Here is a 26,644-nt window from a genome sequence, read left to right as displayed (position 1 = left end):
TACATATATTATATATATAATTCTTCTTTTAGTTTATAAGTATATTCTGTTTTTCATGTTAATTGATGTGTGTTTATTCACTCTCCTAATTTGAACATTCTATTTGTGTTTTCTATGGTATTCTTTTTCTAATTTTTCACTGTTTATTTGAATGATTTTTTTTCCTCTTTTTTCCATCTGTTGTTACAAGTGTGAAACACTATTAATGTTACTTAAGAGGATACTTTGCAAAAATTTCTGTGACTGTAGTTTAGAAAATATGTAATTAATCATTTGTCTGGATGGTTAAAGAACTCTGGTGTGCTCTATCTCAGATTATCTCTTCTTAGAATCATGTCTATATTAACATCCTATTATTTTTTTCACTGTTTTCATTTCATGTCAGCTTTATAACTACAAGGTTATAGTGAAAATATTTTAATTATTCAACATTTATTTAGATTAGCCACTCTCTCTTTGCTTACTTTTCCTTTCACATCTCAGAAATCTCTGTGATAATTTTTTTCTTAAAATGTGAACTCTACGGGGCGCCTGGGTGGCGCAGTCGGTTAAGCGTCCGACTTCAGCCAGGTCACGATCTCGCGGTCGGGAGTCGAGCCCCGCGTCAGGCTCTGGGCTGATGGCTGGGAGCCTGGAGCCTGTTTCCGATTCTGTGTCTCCCTCTCTCTCTGCCCCTCCCCCGTTCATGCTCCATCTCTCTCTGTCCCAAAAATAAATAAACGTTGAAAAAAAATTAAAAAAAAAAAGTGAACTCTAGAATTTCCCGTTAGATATTGTATTTTGAATGGGATACATTATTTCTTTGAAAAACTGCTTACTTGCGCTTAACATTGAAAGTTACTTTTGTTGATTGTATAATTAGAGCTTGACAGTAATTTTTTTGTCTTCCATTGTTGTTAAGAAATCACTTAAATTTGGGATATTCAATTTAGTTAATTTAATTAGATATATCTAATTAGATAAATGGTTAGGCACTCCTAGCTGCCATGATTTTTTCTTTCTTTTATGTTCTCTAATTTTTGTCTCCTTTTGTAACTTGCTGGTTTTCTAGTACAAACTCAAGTGAGAGAAGTCCTGAAATTAAATATTTTCAGGATAGATGTTGATGTGTCATGCAAAGTGCAAAGGATGAGACAGATTTTCTTTGCCAGAGTTTGGGTGTGCTTTTTTTATGTAGGTTACACTGCATCTATATCTCTGTCTCTATCTTATGTATGTCTGTATGTCATGTCTCTATCTATCTATCTATCTATCTATCTATCTATCTATCTATCTACCATTTCTATATTTAGGTTATAGACCTATGTGGATTCAAGCTTTAGAGAGGGAGAGATGGAGATATCAGGAATTTACCCTTAAGGTAAAGGGTTTCACTGTGTACCTAATATCCTTTATTTCATTTTTACACAAATATAAACCCAGATTTCTATTTGTCATGGCAAAGTACCTAAGTAAAAGAGTACATATTTTGTCATTCTGTGATATTGTTATTTAAAAAAAATGTTCATTTGGTGCTATGATAAGATTTGGGGAATAGCCCTTTCACACTTGGCATATGTTTTCTTTCTATTTGGAATACAATTGAAATGCCAGGATTTCAACTAGTCATATTTAGACCTTCTGGAAGGGTACTAAGTATTAAAATACTGATAAACACTAAAGATTGCTTTTGCCTAAGGCTCAGAAGACTACTTATACTGTTATATAATAACTGGTTGATGTCATTTTTTTTTTCCACCAGAACTTTCCAGATGTTGCTCCCTGTTTTTCTAGTTGGAATTTTTTCTAAAAAGATACGAATGGCAATTTTTATTTTTGTCACCTTCCAAGTAATATGTCTCTTTTTAGGGGGGTTTATAGTAATTTTATTATTTTATGTTTTGATATACTTTTCTTTGTATTTATTCTCCTTGGGTTTTGTTGAGCTTTGTGGAAATGTTAATTTATAATTTTATGAAATTGAGAAGTATGGATTCTTTAATTGTCCACCAATTTTCTCTTCTGCTGGGTACTCGTGTTATTCTATTGTAATTATACGTTTTAGACAACTTGATGTTTTTCCTCACATAACTGAAACTATTTATTTTCTTAGCTAATTTTTTCCCTCTATTGTCAGTTTTTTTGTCCTGTCTTAAATTTCACAAACTTTTTCTTCTTTAGTATCTGATTTCCCTTCAGCCTATCTGGTAAATATATCATTTCAGATATTATATTTTTCAGCTCTAGAAGCTCAAATTGATTTTTTATAATATCTGTTCTCAATATTTTCATGTTTTCATTTTTATTGATTAATATATATTCATAATAGTCCTCTTAGAGTGCTTGTCTGTTGATTCCATAATATTTGCCATTCCACTGCCTATTTTATTAATTAAATTTCTCTTGATTTTCAGTCATATAGACTTCTTCACATGTCCAGTAATTGTGTCAATTGTAGGACCATGTGATTTACATTGTTGAATGTTATATATATTTTCTAAATATATGTGTGTGTATTCATGTATATATACATATAGATACACATATATATGTATATAAATTTAAATCATATGTGTGGATTTATTTTTTGTTCTTTTGTGGGGGATTTTGTTGTTGTTGTTTATCACATACTTAATTAACTTACAAATAAGCTGGACTCTTCAAAGTTCTTTAGGGCTGATCTGCAGTTACCTTTGCTCTAAGGCTGCGTTAGTCCTATTTTAAGGGTGTAACTTCTCTGGGATTTCTACAAAATTGTCTCTTGTGTTTAAAAATATCTCTTTTCTCTAGGTGATTTGCTCTAGCGTTATGTGAGCATTGAATATTCTTCCACCTATAGCTTTCCTGTGGTTTTACATTCCCTGGTAGATTTTCTTTGACTGGGTTTATGGATTCTTGCCCTTTTCTTAGTATTTATCCTAAGGCAAAAGGAGCCTTTATGCATGTTTTGAAAATTTGGTCTCTGAGTTTCTTCCTTTTCTTTGGTACTCTCATTAAAGTTTCAGCCTCCTCCACTTTCCTGAACTCTGATATACGTGTCCTTAAGTTGGCGAAATTACTGTGATGTTCTTGTGTTTGCCATCCCACAGAAGGTACTGTGTTCGGTAAAGAGTCTCCTCATGCAGAATGCTCTGATGATATCAGAACTTATTTGATTCTCTTCTGTTAGAGATCACAGTCCAGTGACGCCCCTTATCCAGTGTCTGAAACAATTGCTCGTCCCATGTTTTAGGTGTCTATGGAGGTCGGATATGTCTGGTACCATTTACTCTTTATGGCTAAAACCATGCGATGGTTTTGCAAGTTCTATGTTACGTTTTTGCTTTTTTTTTTTTAAGTTTTAACTCTCAGTTCTCAATTTATGGCCATTCTCTAGTAATATGCTGAAAAATAGGGGCATGTGGGTGGCTCAGTCGGTTAAGCATCTGACTTCGGCTCAGGTCATGATCTCACCGTTTGTGAGTTGGAGCCCCACATCGGGCTCTGTGCTGACAGCTCGGAGCCTGGAACCTGCTTTGGATTCTGTGTCTCCCTCTCTCTCTGTCCCCCCCCCCCCCCCCCCCCCCCCCACACACATACTGTCTCTCTCTCAGAAATAAATAAACATTAATTTTTTTTAATATGCTGAAAAATTGACCCATTTTTGAGGTTTATTAGTATTTGGCTGTTGTACAGCTGTGTGATAGGTCAGGAACAAGTATTGTTCTTTTAATGTTAGTTGTTTTTGCATTTATAAATATAAGTCCTGCTTATTCCTTTTGTTTGATGATTGTTTTTTGAATCATCTGGCATGACAGAAATTATATAGCACTATATATGACTTTGAAGATCATACATCTGGTCGTTGTGGCACAAACACTAAAGAAAGTATTCTCATTAAAGTTTAGAAGGTACTTCCAAACCATAATCCTAGACATAGGATCTAGACTGTGAAAACCTGCTCCATCATCTATTTGCATCTGCCTTACATAAGCAAGTAGCATTGTCCTTTTAGTTTTGTTACAAATTGCCTAATAATGCCAATTTCTCTAGAATTCCTCTTATATCTGGTGTTAAAGATCAACATGTTGGAAAGAACCAAATGTTAAGAACCATCATTAAAAAGATCAAACCTCAGGGGCACCTGGGTGACTCAGTCAGTTAAGCGTTCGACTTTGGATCGGGTATTGATCTTGCGATCTGTGAGTTTGAGTCCGTGTTGGGCTCTGTGCTGACAGCCCAGTACCTGGAGCCTGCTTAGGATTCTGTGTCTCCAGTTCTCTCTGCCCCTCCCCTGCTTGCGCTCTGTCACTCTCTCCCTCAAAAATAAATAAACATTAAAAGAAAAATAAATAAAAAGTCACCCCCCAAATCAGCAAAGATAAAAATTGCCCAGGGGCGCCTGGGTGGCTCCGTCAGTTGAGCTTTGCTCATGATCTCGCGGTCCGTGAGTTCGAGACCCTGCGTCGGGCTCTGTGCTGACAGCTCAGATCCTGGAGCCTGTTTCGGATTCTGTGTCTCCCTCTCTCTCTGTCCCTCCCTGCTCATGCTCTGTCTCTCTCTCTCTGTCAAAAATAAATAAACATTAAAAAAAAAAAAAAACTGTCGGTAAAATAGAGAACAGAAGTGTAAAGGAACACAAAAGCCTGTAGCAGTCCATGGCTCCAGCATAGAAGATTTCCTGCTCCAATGGTTTGGGTTACAGATTAACTTCTATTTTAGAATAAAGATATATAAAATTACAACTTTATGTTCCATATGTATTATTTATAAAACATTTTATGGGAAATGATTCACAAGCCTTTTTTTGTCCTTATGAATATATTCATTATATTTTACCAACTTTGTCCAAATTTCCAAACAATTTAATAGATTCTTTCCATCTTATTTTTATAGGTATCATAATCTTACACAAGTAGTTTATTTTTCATCATGCAGTCTATGCTTATACCATGCTTCCAACTTTCTGTTTTAGAATCTTATTTTGGAACAGGTGAACACTTTTTGTTTTAGGACAAAATTATACTCTCTTTTGTTTCTTTTTTTTTTTTTTTTCAACGTTTATTTATTTTTGGGACAGAGAGAGACAGAGCATGAACGGGGGAGGGGCAGAGAGAGAGGGAGACACAGAATCGGAAACAGGCTCCAGGCTCTGAGCCATCAGCCCAGAGCCCGACACGGGGCTCGAACTCACGGACCGCGAGATCGTGACCTGGCTGAAGTCGGACGCTTAACCGACTGCGCCACCCAGGCGCCCCTCTTTTGTTTCTTTACAAACAAAATCACACTGGTGACCCTTGCATACATCTGCTTCTGCCTTTTACGTTCCTTCAGAATGAGCACACATATTTACATAATGCAAATACACTTACCCATCTTTTTACCTATTAATTTATGGTTATTTTATAATGTATTAAATACAAACAGGGATATTGTAATTATTTTTGTCTGGAATTGAAAATTATTTCTCAGTTAATTCAATGTAGTATTAGTTTGAGGACTTTAAGGATGTTGAGATAACAATTCAAATTAACATTGATTTTTACTTTATAACATTTAAAGAGATTTATAAGATTAGACATTTGAAAAAATCCATTGTGATAATTATATTTAGTTGGACATAGTTATATATATTTGTAGTATTAAACAATATATGTGAAAAGTGTTAATTTACTAGAGATCTAGAAAGTTTAAACATGAGAAAAAACTTTAAGCATAGACAAAAAATATTATTGAGCTATAATTAGGGAGAAAGAGAGTTGTTTGCAAACAAATATTATTAGCTCACTGTAATTTTCTTAGAGATGGACCTTTTTTTTCCACTCAATTTGTAAGTATCTCTATTGATAGGTCAAGTATTTACAGACATTTTAAATCTTGCTTGTACATCCCAAGTATTCTAATCTCCTTCTTTCCAGTAATTTTATTATAAGGTCATTAGCTTAAATCACAATTAAGACATTCTTTACAGGTTGATGTTTCAATGAAAAAGTTTACCCTAGAGTAATTAAAACAGTTAAAATATTGGTAATTACTTTCTGGGAGAATTGATGAAAAGTCTTTCCTATGTTAACATTTTCCATAATGGTAACTGAAATTTATAATTGTGCTTGAAATTATTCCATATAGAAAGATAAATACAAGAATAAGTACATTATCCAGCCAAGAGGAAGTGCAAGTTTATCAGCCAGTGAATCTGTAAGGAATTGACTGGTAGCCAAAAATGGAATATCACTTGAGAATGCCTTGGTACAAGAATCAGCATACTCCCAGAGGGTAGAATATATGGGAAGTAGCCTCTTTCAAAGCAAAATTCTCTTATAAAATAAAGAATAGAAACATTTTTGTAAGGTTTTAAAAAGGTTTCTCAGATAGTTTATGCAAATGATACCAATCTCAGGGGAACTTCTTAAATTGGTATTCCTTCAGATGAATTCAGACTGATATATTGGCTCTTTGTCTGTTTTTTGACTTATGAATGTAGTCTGATAGATATATAGTGATGTAGCCAGTAATGTAGACAGATAGAATGGTTAATAGCAAAGCAGTGTTCATACAGATATTCAGCTAGGAAAATAAGTGTAATTATGATCATCCCACCAAAAAGCCATGGGGATCTTTATTCCTAAGATAAAGTAAATAAATTCAATACTAAAAGTCACAATGGCATATCCAAGGCTTTGACTCAGCATAGAACATGTGATGAATAAATTGGTCTTGGCTAAGCTGAGATTTGCAAACATAAAACCTACTACTGAGTTTATGGTAGAGAGAATCATGGCCAAATCTTGTAGAACTTTCAATTATTTAGAAGCCCACCAGCCAATTGCCACAAAGTTAAGTTTGTTTAGTGAAGCAATGGAAAATATATACCAAGAGAACTGGGGAGTGTTTCATAAGAAAGGCATTTTGGGAAGAGTACTTCAAGAATTTGATGAACTAGAGTCAGTCACTGAATGGTCTTGGCAGGGTGGATCAGTTTGCATCCTAGGGAACTGCTTGAACACTAAGTGGAATGCATGATGCTGAAGTGTTGATTAGACCAGTTTTCCTGTAGTATTCTAGAAACATGGGACTCAATGTGCTACTTAAATGAGTTTGAATTTAAGCATTTGTCTTACATTTCAGGCTTTTTTTGTAAGTTGTAGTATATTTTGCAAGTTTTGATTGTTTCTGTATCAATTCTTATGTGTTTTATCCAACATTCTTATGCATTATGTAGTATAAGTTTCTTTCTTTTTCAGTATATGTCATGTCAAATATTGCTGGAAATGGAAATGTCACATTATTTTGAAAATGGCAAAAGAAAAAATTAAATATATGAAAACTTTGCATTTATCTTTACTATCATGAAGTTCCCTGGTGACTGCTTTTAGGTGTATCCTCTTTCCTTACATCAAGGCATACTTGGATAAGTAGGATTCTTAATATCAACCAAAGGTAGATCATTTTTAAGTAAACATAACACTGAACATCCAGCATCCCTGATGCTAGAAAGGTTATTCCATATTGCATGGTGTCAGTGATTTTGCATATTTTTGAAAACTGTCTTGCTGTGCATTCAACCTAAAAATTGTTCTATTCTTGCCTAGGTTCAATCCAGAATAATATATATTTTCTACTTGAAAAGAGCATAGAGAGAGAAGTCATTATCAGATGTGGATAGGAAATGATTTTCTAGAACACATTTTCAAGAAAAGTAAAATTTACTGCATGAAACTATTCAATGTTTAATAGTTGTATAATAATTGGAAAATATACATAAATCTGAAATTTTATATTTTAGGCAAAGGTAATAACAATTTTCTATTCTTGGAATATCCATTCTATTAAAACTTGAGTCTTTTGGACAACAGATTACGTTTGCATTCAGAATTTTGGTGGTCATTAAAACTATATTCTGTGACTGTCATCAATTATAGCAGATGATTATTTCTTCTTGAAGTGATCCAAATGACAGTTCTGATAGAGAGCTAAGAGGAAGGGACTTGATGGATTTATATCTGTGCACGTGTGTTTGTGTGTGTGCGTGGGTGTGTGTGTGTGTCGAGTATTTGCACTTACATAAGACTGAGAAGGAAGTTCCCTTGGCTAATACCATCTGATCATTTGTGAGGTAGATGCTTGTCACAAGCCCCATTATTCTGTCTATAAATGACATGGAAATGCTAAGCAGATAGTTATGATATGCACTTATAATAATAAATAAAAAACAAAACCAAACTTAACTAATGTCCCAATTCAATTTACGATATGCTTGATATAATTGAAATCCATGCATATCAAAAATTCAGATATGCATTTGTAACTCTGCATTTCTCTGAGAAATATACTAGGGAATAAGCTATAATTTATTCATTAGAACATAAGAGAAACAATTGAAAGTAGAGTCATTTATTGTTTTTAGGATTATGCTTTTATGTTTATTTCTTGAAAAATTTTTATTACCTATAACAGAAAATAAACACCGGACTTACAAATAGAAAATATTAGAATCAACAATAATGAACTTCCCAATAATTAAAAAGGCACTTTAAAATTAACACATGATGAACTTAAACATGTGTGTGACAAATTCATGTTTTCTTAAACTTAGGTGCACCAAAGAAACACAAAAATTTGAATTGAAGTTGCACACACACCAAAAAAGAGAGAAAGCTCATAATGAGAACCTGTACTGGGAGAGATAAGCTCAAATATGGAGGGGAAAATAGTCTGGATTCCTTTGAAGACTTGTTTCTCTTCAGTTTCTAATTGACACTCTGAGGTACATTTCACCAAACTGACTAATGTGCTATAGAACAGAAAGTAAAAGTGCCAAATAAATTTTTCCTGATTATGTCAAAATTAAAAATAGCATTTTAAAAAACTGCCCTGTGTGTCTGCCAGTTGCAAAATGTCCGCTTCAATACGGCACATTGGATAAAAAAAGGAAATAATGGCACAAAGCAATGGCTTGACAAACGGGAAAAATAACTATTTGATATAAAAACGCTGTTGCTCATGTTAAAATACACGGCATCATCCATCCAGTATTGTTACCTACAATCTAATTTTCAATGTCTCTATTAAATTTCTGAAGTTAACATGTGAAATGTATATTCTTAAAGGCAGGTATAATAATTATACTTAATACCTCCATCGTTGTTTAAAACATCATTCAAACTGTTTGTAATAAGGTTTGGTGATCATTTAGTTTGCATCCGTTAAATGATGTAGAGGCTGACAAAAGAGACTGATTTTAGCTTTGTGATTTTTATATATCCAAATTAGAGAAGTTAAATCAGTAACTGAGATGATTTATCATACCACAATGATTTCACAGACGTATTTTGTAGAAAATATATGCTATTATTAATGCACACTGTGTTTTTATTATATATGGCCAAGTTATAAATGACATTTAATACATTTGATTAAATGTAACGTTTAAGACGTTAATAAGTTTTTGGGTGCCAAACTTATCTACTGAATATTGATTTTACATATTTTCCAAAGTGTAAGTTTTGGGAGGTGTTTCAGAGATGTAAATTAGTTACTTAGAACATCTTCTGAAAGAGAGAGAGAGAAAAAACATTACATTATGATTCCCAATTCTTTTCAATAATTTATATTTACACAGCAGAGCATGTAAACTTGTTTCAATGAATGGTTAATATAAATGAAGAGGGAGGTTAAAAGAAGAAGGGATGTTAAAAAGCACAGTATCAGATTGGTGCATATTTTATAAATATTCAGATATACATTCTAACTAACTTTTGGAAATAAAAAAAAATATATTTACTCTCAAGTAGTGCCTCAAGGTTTACAGAAATGTTCACTGGAAAAGCGAGAGCCTCTCTATGTTAGCTAATTATGTACTTTTTGATTTTTCTTCAACTTTGCTACCAGACATCCTCTTTGAAATTACCTCTATAAAAATCTTCCTCTCTGTCTTATGTGACTCCAATACATAGACTGTCTATCTCATCACCAGATCATTTATTTATTTTCTCATTCAACAAACATGTATTTGGTGTCTCAAAAAGGCTTGACCTCATGCCAAGAAGTACAAAGGTGAATAAGGTAGATGCAGATATCAGTATCAAAAATTCACATCTTCACCTGCTAGATACAAAGTCCACTAAGCTAAAGACCACTAGAATTACTTCTGTTTCCGAGAAAGAACGTGACATTCATTTCACATTTATTATGTGATCGGTAGTAAGTGAGGAGATTTACAAATAAATTATCTCATTTAATCTCCAAAACATCCTGTTGGCTAGTTGTTCGCCACAGTCTCAGCTGAGGAAACCAAAACTCAGAAACATAAAACAGTGTTCCCAATGTCCTCAGGTTGGCAAGTAGTGGACTCAATACAAATTCTGTTTCAAACCCATGTCAAACACAACTTCATTAGATCCAGAATCAATATAAGATAGTGGTCTGTTATTCTTTATTTGGCAGATAATTTCAGCCAAATTGTAACTTCTCTGAGATTTCCTTTTTAAAAATGATTCTCCCCTCACCTCCTAGCTATTGTGAGAAAAAATATAAATAAGTTATCTAAACTTTAGAGACCAAACAAATTAAATGTTCCATTTACCTGGAATAATCTCAGCTTATTATTCTATGGCTATAAACATGTTCATCTCTTCTCAGTCATAAAGTTCCTGGAGGGGAGGCCAAACCTCAGCAAGCTCATGGGGAGAAGCATATGAATTAAAGCAGACCCCCCAAGGTTTCTCCAGATTTGAAGATTTATGAGAAGGATTACTCAGACTCAACTGAGTTTGCTTACACTTTATTTTATTACTGAGCCAACAAGCAAGCAGTGCAAAGGAGAAGATCAAAGATAGATGTGGTTGGAGTAAGTGAAACCTTACAGTGCTCTCCTTTACATCATTAAAATTTGTGATAGCAGCAGATACATAAAGTGAAGAATATGCCAGTTCAGAGGAGCCCAGGAGCCCAGTGACTTTTATCTTGGTTTAAATTGAAGTGGGTTGTTTTAACCCTCCATGTTTACTGTATTGCCATAAATAGAATTTCACTTTATATGTGCTCACCCGCTCTTGGTTTACTTTATGCTGCACCATTGAGCTTGCTCAAGACTTCAATGCAGCTAGCAGGATGCAGGCTGTCCCAGTTCAGATAAGTGATATAGCTGCTGGTATGTAGCAGAGAGGAGCCAAGTAGATAAGGAGCGTGAGTGACTCCAGAGCGAAAGAGTAAGGAGGTTGCAGTGGCTTGCCTCAAGAACTGGCAGGTGCCTGAGCAGAGAGGCAGATGCTTGGGGTGTAGGGGCAGGAAGGAAGAGAGGCACACAGCAGACACTCTTCTATCTACAGGTAAGCCAAAGACAAATCGGAGTGTCCTGAACTCAACGGATGACCTTCCAAGGCACCCGGCAGAGCTAAGCCAGGGCACAAGAACTCAGTGATGGGAAAGATTCCCAGAAGCCAGGCAGCTAAAATGGTTCAATCAAGAATTTTCCAAGTTAATGCAAAGATTAAGACCCGGAGTTGGAAAATGAGGTTAAAGCAGGACAGGGAAGAACAATGCCATGTGTGCACAATTGTCAAAATAAAATCCAGCCAAAGAACAGGGTGTTTTCTTGTTATGTATTCTTTTATTTCTCATTAACGCACATGGGTATTATGAGTGGGAAAGCATTAACTAACTTGTTAATGATTAATATATTAGTCTTTATAATCTAATACTCTTCATCTCAATGTGCGTTTTCATTTTTCATAGGTAGGCAGGCCCTAAGAAAGGCATTAATCATTTGTATTAAATGAGAACGTTTTTAGTCCAAAAGATGGAAATACATGCTCAGAAAGTTGCTATATATATTTTTTATAAAGTGGGAGTGGGAAGTCAGAGTTATTTCAGAAGGAACAATGGTTGTATCTGTTGAAGGTATATTTTGTGTTCATATTTGCCTTAACATACTTTTGTATGTAATGAGGCTGCCATTAAATAAAGGTTCAATGCTACGTCCTCAGACAATTGTCTGCAGTTTGATGCAAACCCCACTTAGAGAAGTGAAGATATGTCATGGTCATATATCATGTCCCCGACTTGCTAGAATTCCACCGGAAGGAAATTAGAATGAATAGTTTGTATATTACAGTTGTATATAATATATTTGGAGAGCTAGAAAGATATGTTAATGGGGTAGATAATGCTTACATAAGTGATTACTTTTGCTAGGCACCTTTTGAGCATTTAGCACACAGAATTATAGACATGCACACATATATTCATACACATATATTTTTCAACATTTAATGTACATACAACTTTGTGGCATACATGCTTTTATTTTATTTTTTTAAGTTTCTTTTATTTATTTTGAGAGAGAAATAGAGAGCAAGCAGAGGAGGGACAGAGAGAAAGGGAGACAGAATCCCAAGCAGCTCCGCACTGTCTGCACAGAGCCCGATGCTCGGCTCGAACCCACAAACCGTGAGATCATGACCTGAGCTGAGATCAAGAGTCAGACGCTTAACTGACTGAGCCACCCAGGTGTCCCTGTTATCTTTATTTTAAATATGAGATACTGAGGTGCAGGGAAATTATGTTCCCTGCCCAGAGGCAAACAGCTAATTAGTGGTAGAATTGTTATTTAATCATTGTCTGTGTGGCTCCATAAACTTGTTCTAAACCAACACCTTATGCTGCTTTTTCTTAGATATGGATAGATCTACAGACGCAGATAAAACTGAAAGTATAAAACATAAATGTCCATACGAGACAGAAATATTCCAGTACCACCCCCCCCCACTTACTACATTATGTAGGACAGTCAAGAAAAGATGGCTCAGAGGGAGACACAAAAGGAAACTCAAAAAGAATATGTAAAAAAGGTGTGAGGGCTGAAGTGGGGGGGGGGGAATAGATATTTCAAAAAATAAATCGTTGAATTTATATGTGTGTGTATTCACATGCACACATATAACAGATTTTAATAAAATTTATGGTTTTAGGGAATTTACCAAAAAATATTAATTCCTTTCTGTTATACATTCCATTGAATAGATAATATCAAAGCTATGTATGTGTTTAATATCTTGGTCCTATGTCAAAACTTTTATAAGATATAAAAAGTGATATCCAATTTTTACTTACATTCAAGACAGAAGAACGTATGCTCTTAATAAAGGTATGTGTATTCAAACTGTGAAATCACTCGGAGTTTTGTGCTATTCCCAGAGGTTTATGGAACAGCAGTTGCCTACATTTTATGATTTTGTTTTTATTGGTTCAGGAGAATTTTCCCACCATTTTATAGAAGATCATTGAAAATGTATGATACTAACTTAAGGCTTTCCCATTTCTTTGGAGATTGGAAAATACATGTTCTTTTATACATATTTTACTGCATAATTACTATTTTTATATACACCAGGAGAACGAGCAAAACAAGTTTATTTTATTTACCACTGTATATTCACTAGCACTGATCCTGGCAATAAATATTGAATTAAGTAAGTTAATCAAGTATATTTGAAGGGGGAAAAAGTACAGGAATAAACAGTGTACCTAGATTTTCATTGTGAAGGGAGTAGATGCCCTAATTATGAGAGCTATTAGTATCCATTTAGGCTGATTCTTACCCATACTTACTAACAATCATTTAGCATGACATAAAAAAGAGAGAAATTACACATTTGCTTACCAATTTATTTATACTCTAAATAGAAAAATAGACCAAGAAATTTCAAAGTATTTGATAAATTAAGACTTCTATGTGGCATATCTTGTGAAGAATACAAAAAAGCCAGCTATAACTAATGGAATACACATTTTAAATTATGATCTACCTATAAGAGGAAATATTTTATAAAAGAACTAAAGTGAAAACTGAAGGAAGTTAAAGCAACATACTTTTGCATTTTTAATTTAAATGTAATGAAATATAAATATAATGATATTACTGGATATTTTAATTATTCCCATTAGAGGTTCTAATTTTCCAGTAGGTTTAAGATAATGATGATAAAGGAACAAAAGAAAACTTTAGAGTGGAAAATAAAGGCACATATATTCTACAGCTAAAAATAGCAGGTAAAATTCAAGTGGATTGTTAAAACATGCCAAAGTCCTCTTTTATGTTTTATTATTAATAACTCAACTCACTTAAATGAATACCTCTATATACATGATATATGAGCAGTTTGATCACATACTTTCTCCTGATGAGAGCTAAAGGTTACAAAGATAGTTTTTGCTTTAGAACTTCTAGAACTTTGCTTTTTGTGGGTTTTAGCTCTGCTTAACAAGCTTATTCCATCTCCACAGACTCCCAGCCATTGCCCCATTAGCCTCACATCTGGCAGGCTTTTCCCCTTTGTGCTGCCTTGGTTTCTTTGATTGCTTCATTTGGGCATAAAATCAGGCCAGTGCTACTGTCATTGCTCAGGAAACTCCTGTCTCATCCCACTACCGGGGCTGATGGGCTGATATCAGTGCAAAGGAGAGGCCACTGCCCTACTGGAACAGAAAGAGAGGTGAAAAATGTGTCTTTGCTCTTCCTTCATGTTTTAATGTAGAAAGTACTCCTCCCTCCCACCAAATCTATAATATATATAATGTGTTATATATGATAGATCAAAGGGAAGTCTTCTTTGGAGGAGGTTTTCACATAATTAATCTCAAAAGCATTTCAAAAAAACCCAAATTATTTAATCTTCACAGCCATGTCAAGCTTCCTCCATCCATATTCCTATGACATGAATATCTATACCATCCATTTAGGCAGCCAAGTTAGAAAATATCTTCCAAGTACCTTCCTTGGCTGCTTTCCAATAAAATTATTCCCTTTGTTAAAATGATATACTATTTATTATAATTAAAATTAAAATTAAATCTTAAGGGACTCTTAGGTGACTTCGTGGGTTGAGCTTCTGACTCTTGATGGGTTCAGGTGGTAATCTTGTGGTCAGGGATCAAGCCCCACATTGGGCTCTGTGCTGAGTGTGGAGCCTGCTTGTGATTCTCTCCCTCCCTCTCTCTGCCCCTTCTCTGCTCACACACTCTCTCTCAAAATAAATAAACATTAAAAAATAATTCTTGGGGCACCTGGGTGGCTCAGTCGGTTGAGCCTCCGACTTCGGCTCAGGTCATGATCTCGCGGTTTGTGAGTTCGAGCCCCGCATCAGGCTCTGTGCTGACAGCTCAGAGCCTGGAGCTTGCTTCAGATTCTGTGTCTCTCCATCTCTTGGCCCCTCCCCTGCTTGTGTATGTGTCTCTCTGTCTCTCAATAATGAATAAATGTTAAAAAAATTAAAAAAAATTCTTATATTTTCTGCACTAGTCTGTATATTTTTTATGAAAAGCCAGTGTAATTCCTCTAGAGACTAGTTCTCAAACTTCAGTGTTTTGGGCCCTGTATAATTACTGTCTCTGCTCTTACTGTTTTCACTGTAAAACGACTTTCTTTTTATTAATTTAAAACAGTTGCACAGGAATGAATGGGAAATAAGCCATTTGTAATAAGTGAAATTTAACCATAGCATAATGTCCTTACTCTTAGCTGCAGAATGCTCTGATTCTCCTTTTGAGGGGTAGTAAATGTCAGTGTTATGTTAAATACTTTTTCCTTACTGATATAACCAGAAATACTGAAAAAAATCTAAAAAGTGACCAAGTTTCGGTTTATGAAGTTAAATGTTTTGCAGTTTCTCTGCATTTGCAATAATTTAAATTCTTGCTCATCTTCAGAGAATGTTATCCCACTCTCTGTGCTTCATACAGACAAGACACCTGTTTTGTATTAAGGATTATATCCATAAAGCATTGAATTAGACTGCTAGTTTTATTGACTTAATTACAGTTTTGAAATGTCCTAGAGTAGAGCTTACATATACACACAGTCTGAAGGTAGGCATTAAGAGTCTAATGTGTTACCTCTTATTTATGAAGGGATCCATATATTCTGTATCTTTCTGTTTTTATGTGCATGGCTTTAATTTTTAAGGCCATATCATGATCCATAACAGTTTCTGGAAATCATTCACATCATCTCTCATGGACAGCAGAAATGAGAAAGGAAAGACAGCCCCCACCCCCAAGGCAACTTCCTTTCAGCATCTTTGGACTTCCAGACAAGGTGTTTGTTTATGTCTCATTGACTAGAAAGTATAGTCATATGGCCACTCCTACTTGAAAGGGTGAATGGAAAGTATCCTTTGGGCTAAGTGCAACCTCCAAATAATATCATTGTTAAGATACCAAGAAACAGAGGTCAATGGCTGCAACTAATGTTATCTAACCCTGTAATAACTCCTGGCAGGGCCTAACCATATTTTAAAAAATAAGTCCACTAATGTATAACAAAATAACACATTATGTCTAAAATGGAAATTTATCCTGTGAATCCAAGGTTGGTTTAAAATTAGAAAATCAATTTAATTGATCACATGTAAGCATTAACACATATATATGTTAATGTTATGTTAATATATAAAGTTGATATGTTAAACTTTCCCAGTCTTGTAAAGAACATGTAAAAGGTGCCATGCAAGCATCAGACTTAGTGGTGAATATTCAAAAGCGTGCATCCCCTTGAGATGCGGAATAAGACAATTATGTCCTCTATCATCAATTCAGTTCCAAGGTGTTTTGGACAATCGATTCAATACAGTTAAACAAGTAAATGTTATAAAGTTTGAAAAGAAATAAAGGAGAAAGTATCCATAGATACATTATTACAGTTAAGAAGAACTTGAGCAAGATTAGTGGCATAAAATCAACATATACACTTCAGTATTATGCCAGCAAAGTTTTAGAAAGTGGAAATTTATTTTTAAAATACACTTTATTTTTATTTTTTATGTTTTTTCATAATTGTGTTTTTATTTGTTGTTCTGAGGATCAGTACAGACAATTCAATTTGTACATAATTCTTAACGTGCGTACCGAAAACCTACAAAAATCATGTAGTTGTGGTTCTTTTCTCAAAGTTATTCCAGTGACCTTCCAGCTTAAAATTTGGAGGCAAATTTCCCTTAACGGTATATCAAGTACCAGTATCTTCAAATGTTGATATGCTGTTACACTGTTAAGTCCCATTAATTCACAATTTAATGTCATATACACTACATACTCAAATTTTCAATCTCGCACAGCACATTAACAAAGTTACTAGGAAACTGGACTACCACGACCAAGATGTTACAGAATGCACAAAATTCTGACAGGGAAAGAGCCAAGACCAAGGAGTGGTTTTCTTTAGCAAACAATTCTACCAAAAACAACATGGGAATAGAAGTAATTTAAAATGTTCAAGACATATTAAATGCACAACTGACTCCAAATTGCCATTTAGTATGCTTGGTATTCTAGGATATAAAAACTACCCCATCTATGGAATGTTAAGCTGACACCCAAGACGATCAAAGCCTCACATATTCAATATCCCACTATTTTCTGGTTGTACCAAAAAATAAACAACCAGCAAATGATTTCACCTCTTAAAAAAAAGCATTTACCCTTAAAAAATGGGATGAGGTGGGATTCCCTCCTTGTTAAAAATGTTTCTAGAGCTACTAAAAAACTTGCATTTACAAAATAGTTGATAAAAATATTCCTCTGGATTGTGCAAGAAGGGAGACAGGGACCACTGGTAAGACATGGGATATGATACTAATGAGACCTGGCTTCTTTCTCTCCTGCTTCATCAGAGGCTGGACTCTCCTCGTTTTTTTTTTTCTCCGTTTTCTGCAGGTAAGTCTTCTTTTGTTTCTTTGTTAGCCACTTCAGCCTGTTTTCTCTTTGCTCCCCTTTTCCCTTTTGTTTGCACTTTTTTGTCTGAAGATTTCTCCTTTCCCGCAGCCTTTTGTGGCTTCGCTTCCACTTTTGCAGAAGCAGGTTTAGCTGACAACCTCGCCGACCTCCTCTTGGGCTCCTCCTTCGCCGCCCTCTCGGCGGAGCTGACCTTCCTCTTGGGCATCTTGGCGGCGGGGCGGGCGCGTGCCGGGTGCCCTATGGGCCGCCGCGCACCGAGAGCCTTCGAGAAGCTGGTCTGCCTCTACATTTTAGTTTTGATTTTTTAATTTTAATTATTATTTCTTTTGAGAGAGACAGAGACAGCGTGTGAGCAGGGTAGGGGCAGAGAGGGAGGGAAAGACATCGAGTCTCAGGCAAGCCCTACATTTTTAATTACTCTCAGCAAGAGTTCTAAAGCTATGGCAAAGATTGGGCTATTTCATTGGTGTTCAAATCAAGAGTCTTGTGATGAAAATGAAAATGGTTAGATAAAGCACTGAAAATAATACAAAAAAGGATCTATCTCTGAGAAAATTGAGAATATGGAGTGAATGCTTCAGTTAATGGATGAAAGAAAAGCATATGACTCAGGAAGAAGGAGCCAAACGGAGAAGATTGGATTCTTGTTACTGATGGAGAGCTTAAGTGAGTAATCATGGAACCTTGCTTAATGCTTCCTTGAATTGTAATGAATTTAGGTCTGCTCTCCATAAAGCTTGGGTAATTTGTTCTCTTATTTGACTAATGCATGCTTTCTTACTTTACCTGCCCATACCCTACCTCACTCTTGAAGTAGCTGTGGAAGAGTATATGTTTAGCAATAGCACATATTTAAAAGAGTCTATGCCTTTAGTATGGTTGTTTGGGAAATAGAATTTATCCAAAAACAGAGAATTTGAACTTGATTATGGCATTACTATAAGGTGAAAAATACGATTTCTAAACTCAACATGGGGTGGAAGTTGAATTACTTACCACAGGCATTAGTGGAACAACTTAAAAATCCTATATATTCTCTTATTACGCAGGAGTGTGGTCACGGAAATAAAAAATGACAAATACAGGGGCGCCTGGGTGGCTCAGTCGGTTGAACATCCGACTTCGGCTCAGGTCATGATCTGAGGGTCCGTGAGTTTGAGCCCCGCATCAGGCTCTGGGCTGCTGGCTCGGAGCCTGGAGCCTGCTTCCAGTTCTGTGTCTCTCTCTCTCTCTCTCTCTGCCCCTCCCCTGTTCATGCTCTGTCTCTCTCTCTCTCAAAAATAAATAAAAAATGTTAAAAAAAATTTAAAAAAAAATGACAACTACAACTGTGCACCCTAGAAAGCAGGGCAAAATAATTTAAGATTGACCTCAGAGTGCTCTTCCTAGGAGTTCTTACCAGCTAAAAATGCAGCATGGTGGGTGTTAGCCCTCATCAGGTTGGCAATCATATTTATAACCTAGAGACTCACATACAAAAAGGAAACAAAAAGTAGCCTATCAGTAGAGTAACGCGTAAGGTTCATAAGATTCACTAGTCTTATCACATACTCCACTGTGCAAGTGTGTGGTAAAGCGCCAGCCAGGGTCATCATATTAAGTGGCTACAATGCTGCCTGGCAGTATTTCTCAAATTTTGATCTTTACCAAAAGATGGCACTGCCAGTGTTCTGTTTGTACCACTGGTTTTACATAGGTTACGTTGGTAGTGATCATCTTCTCTAGACTGAAGACTGCTAAATGATAATATCTAGACTGGGCTGGGAATAAAACTAGAAGAGACGTGGAAAACTGGAGTTTGTGAATTCTGAGGCTAATCAGAGAAAGATAAATTTGGCCATAGGATACACCTCTGGATGATTATTTTGAAATAGCACTGGATTACTCTCTGGATAGAGATTTAATTATTGGGTTGTTGTATTTGTGGTTGCTAGGTAATATTAATAGGGAATATTGGAAAATACATGTTTTGGATGAAAAATGTGTGCGTATTTACAACTAACAAGGTGTATAATGTATAATATTAAGAAAAACTGCCTCAGCTGTGGTTTATTGAAGAGATAATTTGTAATACATTGTCTAAGGTGTTGTTTGAATATGACTTAAGTAGTTGTTTGTTCATTTTGGGTTGTGTGTGTGTGTGTGTGTGTGTGTGTGTGTGTGTGTGTGTTTATCTTGTGACTCTCTTTCCAAAGGCCAGGGATGATTGGACTATGCATAGCTTCCTTATGCAAAGTAAGAGCTCACTTGTTGCCCAGCCTGTTAGGATGTGACATAGTGTGAAAACACACAAAAAAAGTTTTGAAAAACAAGGGCTCAAAATATCTGTAAACAAGGGTAGAGTTAACGATCCTTGTGAATCAGTCTTCTTGTTTTTGGAACTTCAACTTACAGTATAATGAAACTCTTAACCTTGTAACAAGAATAGGAATGAAAAAGCAGGAAAAAGCAGATTTATGGAGAGTTTTTTAGCTAAGTTAAAAATGAAGTGCTTGAGGGGTGCCTGGGTGGCTCAGTTGGTTAAGCATAGGACTCTTGATTTTGGTTCAGTTCATGATCCCAAGATTGTGGGATCAAGCCCTGTGTTGGGCTCCGTGCTGAGTGTGAAACCTGCTTGAGATTCTCTCCTCTCTCTCTCTCTCTACCCCTCTCCAGCTCTCTCTCTCAATAAACAAACAAACAAACAAACATTAAAAAAATAAAGTACTTGACAGCCATTCTCAACACTGGCTGTGTTATTAGAATCCCCTAGAAAGATTTTAAAAAGTACCAATGCCAGGACCCCTTTGCAGATCCCTTTGGACCTAGACGTAAGAATGTATTTTTTAAGATCTTCCTGACGTGACATGCAGCTCACATTGAGAATAAGTGCACTACACTCAAATTCCTATAGCAAAAATCCCTGGATCAGTAGACTTACATTTAGTTTGAGTTCAGGAGGCCTGCTGTATTGGAATAAGTTTCAGCTGTCTGTAACAGAAACCTCCCGAAATCTAAACGCCCAAAGCTAGTGAAGTGACTCTGTTGTTATCAGGAACTTGCTCTCCCTGTTGAGATCCTCTTACGGAGGGAAAAGAGAACAGATACGGAGGAAGCAGCCAACATCACAAGAGACTAAGAAGTGCTATTTTCTGCTCTCTGATTCCATGAGAGCCCCTTCTGAAAGGCATTTGAAGAATCTTGTGTAGAACAAAGTTAAACACTTGCCTTTACTGCAGAAGTTTTCAGTCTTTAACATATAGAAAACCAACTGAATTTCCAAGAGAAATCGACCATTTGGTGATCTCCACATTTACCTGAGAAGTTTTTAAGAATAAAATCTAGTATTCTCTCTCCCTCCCCCCCCCACCCCACACACAGTAAAAATAAACAGAAAGTTCCTTTTGAGAAACACTCCAATACACATATTCATCATACAAATACAGGTTTCTCCCACTATCCGAAAGTAGAGCATTCCCATGAAATTTTTTATAAGCCTAAATGCTATAAAGCATGGAAGCAATTTCCATTAATGGACACATTTCGAGCATTCCCAGACCCCCAAAATAAACTCCTTCTTTGGCTTTTAGGACACATCTTGCTAATGGATGCGCAGAAAAAAATCGAGATAAAGCACAGATGCTCACAGAGCTCTGACTGCTAGTTGCTGAGATGCTGATTGTGGTTCCTGGGGAACTTGCTGGCTGGGGCCAGTCTCCCTGTGGGCAGAACGTGCTCCCTCCCTAAGGGCTAGCTGCAAAACAAATGCTGAACACTGTTTTTGCTTTTTGTATTTTTTCATAAAAGCAAAAATGCTCTTTGGATTTCTTTTGGTAGGTGAAAATAGGTGCCGACAGTAGGGCTTCAAAGTGAAGTCACGTAATGCGAACTTTCGAAAAGCGGGAATAATTGTATATGGTAGCTATCCCTGTTTCCTCATATCGGTCTACTACTACTTTCTTTTTTTTTTTTTTTTAATTTTTTTTTCAACATTTATTTATTTTTCGGACAGAGAGAGACAGAGCATGAACGGGGGAGGGGCAGAGAGAGAGGGAAACACAGAATCGGAAACAGGCTCCAGGCTCTGAGCCACCAGCCCAGAGCCTGACGCGGGGCTCGAACTCACGGACCGTGAGATCGTGACCTGGTTGAAGTCGGACGCTCAACCGACTGCGCCACCCAGGCGCCCCAACTACTACTACTTTCTAAGTAAAGGAGAGATTCTTGGACTTAGATATTTCAGGATATCAAAAATAAGTTTTAAAATATATAATTATGTTAGTTATTTTATATTTAGTTTTACTTTTATAGGAATCTATTATTCCTGCTCCATTTTCAAATAACCCCAGGGAAAATGTGGCAGTTAGTCATGCATCATCCCATGCTTCGTTCATCCCTAATACTGCTATTAGAACAGAAGTTCCTGGTTAATAAATTAAATAGGAGAGATTATGATATCCTGTTATAAGGAATTAATTTTCATGTTATGCCTCAAAGGAGAGATAACTCTTCCCATAGAGAAGAATTTAAAATTTCTCTTCTTTTATAAGAGTCAGCTTCCTGGTGCTTATCCCAGTGAAAATGTTCTCTAATATTATCACAAAAGTACCGTACCAATATATGTTTAGGGAGCCTAAAGGCTTGGACGTTTGTACTCAAGTAAAGTCAGAAACTAACATTTCAGGAGCACCAGGGTGGCTCAGTCAGGTGAGCATCTGATTCTTGATTTCCATTCAGGTTGTGATACCAGGGCTGTGGGATTCTCTCTCAACTTCTCTCTCTCTCTCTCTCTCTCTCTCTCTCATAAAAAAAAAAAAAAAAAAAAAAAAGATAATTAATCACTGACAGTGTTAAGCAGTGCTACTTACATGTATCACAGACTATTAAAGGGAACAAAACCTCTACTGAACTGAGGACTCAGTAGAGAAAAGATGGTATATTAAGCAAGAGTAAATCCTAAGTGTTCTTACCATACCAAAAAAGAAAAAAATAACTAATATGAAGTGATGGATATGTTAGTTAGCTCTGTTGTGGTGATGATTTCAAAATGTCTGTGTATACTAATTGAACATTTTATACGCCTTAAATATATGTAAGTTTGTCAGCTATACTTACTAGTTCTGGGGGGAAAAGAAAAAGAAGAAAAATTCGAGGAAAGTTAATTTGCCAAACTTGTTCACTAATACAGGTGTAAATCCTATGGAAATGTTAATAATGTAACATCTACAATCAGACTGGGTTCAGTGAGCTTGCCTCCAGGGGCTCCGACGCTGCACCTAAAAGGGTCTGGAGACCCATCACTGGCCATTTCAGGTTCACAGCTGACACCAAAGTCTGTGGGCCTATCACTTGAGGCACAAGTGTGCACGACTCTTCCAGGATCGGAGGACCACAGAAGCTGGACAGGCCTGGGCACAGGCCTGCCTTGGTGATTTTGGACTTCACAGGGGTGTCACGGGTTCCTACCTGGATCCCTGAGTACCCATAAAGTTGTCTGTGGATTGCTGCCGAATCATTGTTGCTGAGGGGAGGATATGAGTAGGAGAGCTCTTAACTTCTGTCTTGCTGACATCATTCCTCTTTGTCTTTTAATATCTCTGCCAGATTTTGTTATCAAGGTAACGCTGACAGGTGATTAGTTAGAAAATTCTCTGTGGACCACATTTATTTCTGTATGTCTGATGAGTGAGGCTCTGATGAACTTTTATTTCAGACAACCTTTACAAGTTCTTCGTACAAGTTCTTCGAACAGCTTTGGCAAATAGACATATTGTCTGCCTTTGGGAGGTTACTGTCTGGTAGGAACAGGTAATATCTCCCTCTAAAGCAAGGATTAGGTAGGCTTCAAAAAGATCTGAGTTCCCTAAGCCTGATGTCCTTGACCTGAAAATAACTTACTGTGTGTACTAGAGTCAACTGGATCTCTTTATATTACACTAGGATGGTGGCTTATGAGTTTAAAATATATATAAAATTAAAATACTGGAAAACAGGATAAAATTTACACAGCATATAAATGGAGTTATACTGTTCTACATGCCTTACATTTTAGAGGGAGTTTTAAAATCACGAACTTTTCTTAAGTAAAAGCATACGTAATGTTCTTACATAAAAGTGTGACTTTTGTAATTCATGTAGCCACAAAAAGAATATCAAGTTAGTATACAATTAACAAGCTAATTGAAAGGAAAATGGAATAGTGAAATATTAGTTAAAAAATGTTGAGGGAGAGAAACACATTATTTATTTTTTTTATTTTTTTACGTTTATTTATTTTTGAGAGAGGGAGAGAGACAGAGCATGAGTGGGGGAGGGACAGAGAAAGAGGGAGACACAGAATGGGAAGCAGGCTCCAGGCTCTGAGCGCTCAGCTCAGAGCCTGACACAGGGCTTGAACTCACAGACTGTGAGATCATGACCTGAGCCAAAGTCAGACGCTTAACCGATGGAGCCATCCAGGCACCCCAAGAAACACATTATTAAACATGTAGTAAAATAGTAGACTTAGCTAAAACATAATGTATTAAATGTATATGTACTAATATATCCATTTATTTATTAAAAAATTAATGTTTATTTATTTTTGAGAGAGAGAGAGACAGAACGCGAATAGGTAAGGGGTAGAGAGATAGGGAGACACAGAATCCAAAGCTGGCTCCAGGCTCTGAGCGGTCAGCACAGAGCCTGAGGTAGGGCTTGAACCCAGGAACTGCAAAATCATGAACTGAGCCGAAGTCAACACTTAACCGACTGAACCACCCAGGTGCCCCAATATTGAGGCTAATATATTCATTTAAAAATCTCTTAAGTTCACCTGATGGCTCAGTGGGTTGAGTGCCTGACTTTGACTCAGGTCATGATCTTGCGGTTCCTGAATTTGAGCCCTGGATCTGGCTCACTGCTGTCAGCACAGAGCCTGCTTGGATTCTCTGTCCCCTTCTCTCTCTGCTCCTCCCCTGCACTCTCTCTCTCTCTCTCTCTCTTTCTCTCTCTCTCTCTCTCTCAAAAATAAAAAAAAAAATACAACTTAAAGAAAATGTGTTTAAAATCTGTTAACCTCGATCAAGATGGACAAACATTTTCTGTAAAGAACCTGGTATAAATGTTTGGATTTTGTTGGCCATATAGTTCTATTACAACTACTCAACTTTGCTGTTGAAGCATGAAAGTAGCCATAGACCATATGTAACTGAATGAACAGGGTTGTGTTACAGAAAATTGAATTTACAAAATAAGGGGCGAGGAAGTAGTCTGTTGACCCCAGGTCTACAAGTTAAAACACTATTTAGTAATATATTCTTAATTGTTAATAAGAAATACTTTAAAATATGCATAAGAAAGCTTGAAAGTAGTAGGATAAAAATGGCAAGTATGAGGTGTGCGCATATTGTTTAGCTATACTAATGGCAAGTAAAACACACCTATAAAATGTATTACCAGAAACAAAGAAATCACTCCCAAATATATTAATGTCAAATAACAGAAAAACTAAAATGCTAAATTTCTATAAACCTAAACATATAATTGGAAAGTACATTAATCAAAACAACAGGACAAAAACAACAGGAGAAACAAATTTAGAAATTGGGAGATTGATCATAATTCTCTCAGTAACTGACAGAAAAAGAAAGGGCAACGTTGATTAAAAACATGAAAATTGAAATACATGAAAATTATAAAAACATTAAAATAAAAATTGTCTTAATTAACTGACATTCACAGAGCATTGTATACAATTGTTGCCGTGAATTTTGTCTTAAATTTTAACTCATTAAGATGCTATTATTATTTATAAATACCAATTTATATTTATATTTGTTCACATATTTCCTCTTCCATTGCTTTTCATTTTTTCCTAGATATTTGTGCCTCCTTATGCCTCAAGAATGCCCTTTGTTACATCCGTCAGCACAGTTCTTTTGGTGACAGTCTTTCTATTTGGTTTATCAGCAAATTTTTTGTTACCTACCTTAATTTTATAATTCTAAGCCAGTAGTTGTTTTGTTTTGGTACTTTAAAGATATAATTCCTCGTTTTGTGGCCCTTAGTCTTTCTCTTGAGAAGCCAGTTGTAAATCTTATCTCTCTTTCCTTTAAAGAAATATGTTCCCCTTCCCCTGTCTGTTCTTTATCTTTGGTTTTCAGTGATGACTTGACTACCTGTTATTTTTTGTTTGTTTGTTTGTTGTTTTTTGTTTATTTTTGTATTCGTCACAGATTCATTTCATTGAACTTCTTAAAATTACGGCTTTATGTCTTTTTGCAAATACTTTTTTTTTTTAATTTTAGAGAGAGAGAAAGAGAAAGCATGGGGAGGGGTAGAGAGCAAGGGAGAGAGAATCCCAAGCAGGCTGCATGCTCAACATAGAGCCTGCTGCAGGGCTTGACCTCATGACCCTGGAATCATGACCTGACTCGAAATCAAGAGTCAGATGGTCAACTGAGCCACCCAGGAGACCCCGTTTTGAAAATACTGTTTCTGTTATTTTTGGAATCAATCATAATATGTTAGATCTTTTCACTATGTTCCATAAATATTTTATGTTATTTTTGTTTCATTTTCAAATTAGCTTTCTCTGTATGTTTTAATCTGGATATTTTCTGCTGTGCTATTTTACAGTTGATTTTTTCCTTCTTCAACTATATCTCATCAACTGTTAAATCTATCCATTGAGTCCTAGCTTTTAGTTGTCATTTTGGGTTCTTAAATATCCATTTGAGAACATCACTTGTACTCCAACTATTTCATTATATTCTCCAGCTTGTTATTAATTTGTTGAATTAATTAATCACAGATATTGGCCCTGCTTGAAAATAAGTTTGAGTTTTTGTAAGACCTGTTTTTTTTATAGTTTCCTCTTATGCCTGTGCTATAGCCTGTGGTAGTTAAAAGTGAAAACCCAAGTTATTTATCAATAATCCTCTTTTTTGCTGACCTTGGAACTACCCATCCCTTGTGAATGGCTAAAGCTCTG

At 35.9% G+C, this 26,644-nt stretch overlaps 1 pseudogene; it reads right to left on the bottom strand.

Annotated features, from left to right (window-relative positions):
* Positions 1-17,010: 17,010 nt before the first annotated feature.
* LOC121016158 (non-histone chromosomal protein HMG-14-like) lies at positions 17,011-17,935 on the bottom strand (annotated as a pseudogene).
* Positions 17,936-26,644: the final 8,709 nt, after the last annotated feature.

The sequence above is a fragment of the Herpailurus yagouaroundi genome, unplaced genomic scaffold (assembly GCF_014898765.1).
Source record: "Herpailurus yagouaroundi ecotype Mexico unplaced genomic scaffold, PumYag 209, whole genome shotgun sequence".
Taxonomy (NCBI): Eukaryota; Metazoa; Chordata; class Mammalia; order Carnivora; family Felidae; genus Herpailurus; species Herpailurus yagouaroundi.
Note: the sequence above shows the minus strand (reverse complement) of the source record. Positions and strands in the feature narration are given on the sequence as shown.